At 40.6% G+C, this 5,906-nt stretch overlaps 1 long non-coding RNA gene across 1 annotated transcript; it reads left to right on the top strand.

Moving 5' to 3' along the window:
- Positions 1-731: 731 nt before the first annotated feature.
- Positions 732-1,472, top strand: LOC108447321. Its single transcript, XR_001862815.1, has 2 exons — positions 732-903; positions 1,246-1,472. It is a non-coding gene; the product is annotated as an uncharacterized LOC108447321 (long non-coding RNA).
- Positions 1,473-5,906: the final 4,434 nt, after the last annotated feature.

Raw genomic sequence — 5,906 nt, 5'->3', positions numbered from 1 at the left:
TAAACTACTTGCAGAATGTTTACACAGAGTACAGTTATCTCCTCCTATTGTTAAACACAAATAAAGTAGACATTGCTAACATAAAAATCGGAAAAACCTACTCATTTTCAAGGAATATTTATGTGTGGATCTTTGAGTTCTGAAAACCCAAGAGAAATACAGACATTTAAAAGAGTAGAACTAAGAAATGAAAACAGCATTGCCAAAAGTATCCCTATTTTGTTGGCACAGTCCATGCAAATGAGAACACTGCATCCTTGTTTCTTCCAGGCAAAAACCCCCTTCATGCTAGATGAAAGGAGTTTCTAAATTATAGCTATAAGTTTTTAACAAGAGTTCACAAGGTTTCCTTCCTTAAGTACTGTTTAGATAAGGTGCTTTAAAACAGAAATTCACCCTTTCTCAGGTTCAAACAAGATTGTGGCTTCCTGTCATTCCAAATTTCTCTGTATCTCTGTCAAACCACCACTGCTCGTTCTCAGCAGTGAGGATTCACCACCAACCCTCATAGGAACACCTCACATGTTCAAGTTGTAGCTCTTCTTTGGATGGCAAGGCAGGTAGAGTTGAAGAAAATAAGGGAGAAGAATATCCATGCAAGGCCATGTGGACAGTAAGTCGTGGTCTCCCTAACATTTGTTGCTGTACCCATACACTTGGCCAATTATCTGCCAGACATTAATTGCCTCACAGTGTGACCAATTTACCACAATTACCCCTACAGAGAGCCAAGAAAGAAAGCTGTGGCAGTGTCATCGAGGTCTCACATCCTGCCAGGATGAGAAGAGCTGTATATTGGACAACCACCTCTCCATCACTCCCTGTGTCCGAGTTGTGACTTTGCCTCACCCGTCCGGGGAAGAGAACGGCAGTGTCAAGGTCTGCAGCCTTCAGGAGTGAGAGGTGGGGGATGAGGTTTACTGGAAAGCTGCTCACATTTCATTTGAGTCATCCTGTCTGCTTCCAAGCAGATTTCAGAAAAATATCAGTGTTCTGCTGAATAGCTTTAATGGGATTACCTTTAAGGCTTCTCTAATAAGTGGTGTTATTAAGTTGTCTGGCTCATATGGAGAATTATGCATAACCACTGGCACTCCCCCTTTTCCCTGGTTTTGTTACAAATTGGAATTAGTGTCTACTTGGTGTTGGGTTTCGTATTTTAAAGAGGATTGGGTTAGGGGAAAATCTTTTGGGTAAAGCCCTTTTTAAAATTTTGCCTATATTAAAAAAATCCCTTTCTTTCAGCCTATGAAATGTGTCCTAAAAGGGATTAGAGATGCTGTTCAGTACAAATCTGCCAGGAAGTCCAAATCAAGATTTTGCAGATCAAACAACGATACAAATGATTGCAAAAGCCTAAGGTTTTGCAGGAAGAAAATTGTCTCGCATTTCCAAAGTCAGTCTGAAAGCCCAGTGGAAATTAAAATGAGTGGGCAGAGCCTGAAATGATGTAATTCCTTCAGCCTTTCAAGGTGAGTAATTTTTTAAAAAATATTTGTATTTAAATCACTCTTTTTTAAAAAGTGAATGCACTTAGAGAGCATTGACTTGAGTGTTTTGGACTTGATGGAAGGTCTCTAAAAGTGAATGAGAAAAGACTGTTAAATTCAAGCAGTTCTTGATTCAATCCCTTAAACAAATTATAAAAAAAAGTGGTACCCTTAGACCAAAACACACTAAGTTAACATGTATGAAGAATTCTTAAAACACAAGAAAGATTCACCCCCATGAAGAAAACCCATGGAAATTACATAAAACCCCAGAGCTACTGTATCCAGATAATTTATTGAAGGAAATCCCTCAGGGAATTACACTGAAAGGGCCGGTGATCCTGTGGGATGTTCTGCAGCAGTAAAGGTGATCACCAGGAAGATTAGAGCTGTGTTGGTACTGTTGACACCTTAAACATCTGTCTCAGCTACCTGTGACAGGAGAGAAATGGGCCCTAACTCCAGCATGGTGACTGCCAGCAAATCTTGGTGCAAGGAAATTTGTTTTCCCTCTTTTATGGCTTGATCCTCCTCCACCCTCTGTTGGCAGCAGAACCTCTTGTTGACTCTAAAAGGTGTCTACTCTGAATAGTTTCCTGTGGATATATATATCTTTTTATTGCCTTAGAAAAAACAGGGAATGCTGATTTTTCTTTGGAGTTTCCATCTTGATACGTGGGACATCAAGATGAAGTTGGAATTTCAAGTGGGAGAATGCTAATGCAGCACAAGGAACCTGCGTGGGCTTTGTTTTTCACATGGGAAATAGCAGAGATGAGCTTCAGAACAGCAATAAAAGCAGTTGAGCAATTGCCAAGATTTGTAGTCATGATCTCAGGATTTTACTCACTTGAGCAAATACCCTTGAAACTCCCATTATGGTTTGTGAATCAGCAGCTGCCTTACTTTCTTAGAGATATCATCACTATGAATAAAAGTGTTGAATCCCCAGGGAGATCAGAAGGTTCTGGTCTCTATTTTCAGGGACTTTTTATTTTCTGGGGTGTGCACGGGATTCCGGCTCTACTTCTTGGAATTGGAAAAAAGCGCCTTGGGATTTGCTCGACCGACCAGCCTCCTGTTTCCTCTACACACACCTGACCTTTCCTAACTGCCTGGTAGGAGGAGGAGGAGGAGGAGGAGAAGGAGTTCAAAACACAAGAAACCACACTCTGGCAGCCCTATAGCACTGCTCAGAGCTTTCAGCTGTGAGGAATTTCTTTGCTGTAAGTGGAACTCCTCATGCAGGAAGGCGTTTTTCAGGACATGTGGTGCCATAAAATCTCACCCTTCCTATGTCTACTGTCATTTGAAACATCCTGTGCATTATTAGCTTAAAGATGCCAGTAATAAAAGAAAACGTGTTCTGAAGCCCTGTGATTCTGAGGCTTCAGGACACATTTAGGCTGCTTCACCTCTTTACACAGCATAAGGTGAAATCATTCTTTTTCCAGTTGCACTGGAAAATCTATTCATGCCCAGGTTTTCTGTGTTTTTCTAGTGGCTCCCAACAGACATTACCAAACCAGCATCACTGCTGAATTTCCAGGCAAAGATATGAGGCCCTGAAGTAAAATGGGGCTGCTCAAGGGGAGTGCTTTTGTTGGGATGACTCCTTTCAAAACAGCATTATTGCTATGTTTGACAGATCAAAGAAGAGTTATCCATGATTCATTTTTCACTGACTTCCAAATATGGATCTTTAAACAAACAAATAGTAGAAAAGCATGAAAAATAGAAACATAATGAGTAAAATTTTCATAAGCATCTAAGGAACCTGGGTCCTAAGGAATTACACTCTGCTTTAAAGAATGATTCGTATATCATGACTGCACTAAAACCCATCTTCAACAATTTTAGGCTTGTGATTCAAACAATTTTTCATCAGTTGACCTGTGTTTCTAAATGGATGGTAAAAGCACTGAATCATTTCTGAAAGCACTTCAACTTTTTCACTCAGTGATCTAAGTATATTTACAGACACAAAATTTAATATATCTCTGAAAAAAGCACCTTAGTTCCTCATGCTGCCAGAGACAGAACATTCCAGCTATAATTTTTTGGGGGTGTGATAGGAGTATTGTGGCAAGAAAAAGATTGCATTTACTTTCAGAGGTAAAGGGAGAACCCTTTTATGTTTGGCAATACTTTCTCCCAAGGGGAAGAAGCTGGTTATGATCAAGACAAGCTGGAGACAATCAGTGGCTGTGACAAATGATGGTTAGCAGGACCATTCCAATATCTGATCAAGTTTAGGATGCTCTGATGACCTTTCCCATTCTTTTTTTTTTTCCTGTAAGAAGGGTGGAAAGTCACAAGTATGAGTAATAGAGGGCTAAGTCCAGTCCTTTTTTAGACATGGTAAAAACTTCCCTCTCTGTCCCTCACAACCCGTTTACATTCCTAATCTTCATGTGCTGCCTATTAACTGAGCATAAATATGGAATGTTAAACCTCTGTGTATCCCAAGCTATCTGCAGCCTTGAAGGATTGAGGAAAAATTAAACAAGAGAGTAGGCAGGCTTCCAGAAATAACAGAGCTTTAACAAACACATGAAGTATTTATAGAACATGTAAAGAACAAAGGAAATGCAGCATTTCCTCCAAGCCCATCAGTGTTTCATGAATACTATTCCCATTCCATGTCACTACTCTGAGGAGAGGGACCACAGCTAGTACACCTAATAAACTCCCCTGGACTAACCTGATTTTGTTCAAAAATAGACATTCCAGTGATATATCAATTTCAAGCCATGATTCCTTTGTAAATTGAGTCTGGCTTTTGAAAAAAGGAACCTTATGGTAAAACTTTGGGCTGCAGAGAGGTGATGTTTACTGGTACACCTGCAAGACCTGCAGCGGGGAAGTGACCGCATATCACGTTTTGTGGCCACACAATGTTAATTGAACATGCAGAGTGTCTGCTGCTACAGTGGCTAATACTGGGGCACTGTAACCTACAGGGAAAAAAACCCACACACATGACCAGTGTCTCATTCAGAAATCTTGGGCCAAAGAGCATTTCTGTAATTAACGGGTGGTAAAATATTGTGGGGGACATCCCAGCATTGAATCAATAGATTGTTATCTGCCATGGTATGTGTGTGATTGTTCAGTGGATTTTAAAATGGGATATTACAAAACAGCAGGCACTTTAGAGAAAGTTTGGGTGTACAGCTGCAAGAAAAAAAGGATGGTTAGGAGTCAGCAGCCTGACCTGGTTGGCATCTCCACTGTCAAAAATTTATCAGTCTTCAAAATTATTTTGAGGGTTTTTTTCAAGAAAAAAAAAAAAAAACAAACAAAGAAAAAGCCATGGCCGCTACAAATGTTCACTTTCCTGATTAGACAAAAACATTCTTCTCTCCCAAACTGAAAAAACAGGGCAATAGAAAGTCATAGAAAGGGACCCTCAGACTCAGAAGCAGAGACTCTTGAATGAGGAGGCTGGAGCTGGTGGGCCTCTCCCAGGGCTCTGTGCTGAGCCATCTGCAAGCCCACATATAATTGTGGCTGTTCAAAGCTTAAGCCTCACACCAGAGATTTCTTAAAATCCCTGATCTCAAGAAAAACAGCCAAAAAAGGAAAAAAGGTAGAAGACTGAAGCGGAAAGCTGACCCACACTGAAAAGTTTGACCTTCTTTCTAAGGTATCTAAAAATGAATATGGAAAAAATTACAACAAATAACTATTTGACTTTTTCGTGCAAGTCAAAGATCATATACACACATATTTACGAATCTCTCTTGCCTGTGCTAATGGAAATCTTTAGAGAACTTTAATTTAGCTGCTGTTAACAATCCTGCTACAATTGAGTCAAATGCAAAGTGCCATGTAAATAACAGAGCTGTTTATAAGCTGAAGGGCAAATCCAAATCCTATTTAATTTCCTTACCGTTGGTCATAAACCAGTCATTTTGAGAAAGAAGCCTGATGTGCAAACATAGCAAAATCTCTCACTTTTATCATCCCATCAGAACAAGCCCGTCCTCTTTTCCAGCTTCACTACCATGTTTGGAAGTGAGGGAAAGTTTCATTTCTAATGATGCAGAGGGACTCCTGATAATCCAGAGCTCCCTGGGCTGAACAACAGCAACAAGTCTCTCTCAGATTTCACAGATTATTTGGTTGAGGATTTCTTGGCATTCAAGCCCTGAGTGGTTCTTCGTAACCTCTGCTAATCTAACTGGAAAGGCACCACAGCAGCATTGTGGCCAGTGGCACCGGAGCTCTGCTGGCACTGGAGAGCAGGAGAACCCAAGGGAGAGAAGTCAATGCTTTCTTGACAAGGAGCTTGCTAAAAATAAGTGGCTTGTACACATTCACAGAGATCCAGGCCTAGCTGTGAATGATTCATGCCCATGGAAAGGGGCCAGCTTTGCTGGATGGATGCATGAGGTCGTTGCAATGAGCTCA

This window comes from Corvus brachyrhynchos, unplaced genomic scaffold (genome assembly GCF_000691975.1).
Source record: "Corvus brachyrhynchos isolate BGI_N302 unplaced genomic scaffold, ASM69197v1 scaffold105, whole genome shotgun sequence".
Taxonomy (NCBI): Eukaryota; Metazoa; Chordata; class Aves; order Passeriformes; family Corvidae; genus Corvus; species Corvus brachyrhynchos.
Note: the sequence above shows the minus strand (reverse complement) of the source record. Positions and strands in the feature narration are given on the sequence as shown.